This window comes from Austrofundulus limnaeus, unplaced genomic scaffold (genome assembly GCF_001266775.1).
Source record: "Austrofundulus limnaeus strain Quisiro unplaced genomic scaffold, Austrofundulus_limnaeus-1.0 Scaffold1475, whole genome shotgun sequence".
Classification (NCBI taxonomy): Eukaryota; Metazoa; Chordata; class Actinopteri; order Cyprinodontiformes; family Rivulidae; genus Austrofundulus; species Austrofundulus limnaeus.
The window spans coordinates 63,028-63,787 of NW_013953877.1; positions in this window are offsets into that span (position 1 = coordinate 63,028).

Here is a 760-nt window from a genome sequence, read left to right on the forward strand (position 1 = left end):
AGGAGCTCAGACTAAACTAATAGAAACCAGAAACAATCTGGAGGAGCTCAGACTAAACTAATAGAAACCAGAAACAGTCTGGAGGAGCTCAGACTAAACTAATAGAAACCAGAAACAATCTGGAGGAGCTCAGNGAGCTCAGACTAAACCAAAGGAAAAGGATTAATTAATAAAACAAAATGGCCGACAAGGTGCCAAAGACCTTACAGCCACACTTGATGAAACACCAGATGAGAACCAGAACAAATGGACCAGCTAAGACGGGACAGGAGTGAGTGGGTGGGGCCAGGATAAGGGACATGTGTTGTGGGCGGGGCCATGAGTGTGTGGCTTGGACCAGGACAGAGGACAAGTATGAGTGGGAGGGACCAGGACATGGGTTTGTGGGTGGAACCATGAGTAAATGGGCGGGGCCATGACTGAGGACAAATGAGTGGGTGGGGCCAGGACAGCATATATGTAAAATGGGCGGAGCCAGGAATAATGACAGGTGTGTGAGTGGGCAGGGCCATGAGTACAACGGTGGGGCCTGGACTGAGCACAACTGTGAAGTGGGTGGGGCCATGACAGGGGACAGGTATATGTGGGCGGGGCCAGGACTGAGGAGGAGTCAGAAACAGCTGAAAACACAGGAACACAAACCAAACATGATGAAAAACAAATACTGACATGTCTCAAAATAATCTGAATTAATGGGTGAACAATGCTGCGTGTGTCAGTCTGAGCCACACACACACACACACACACACACACACACACA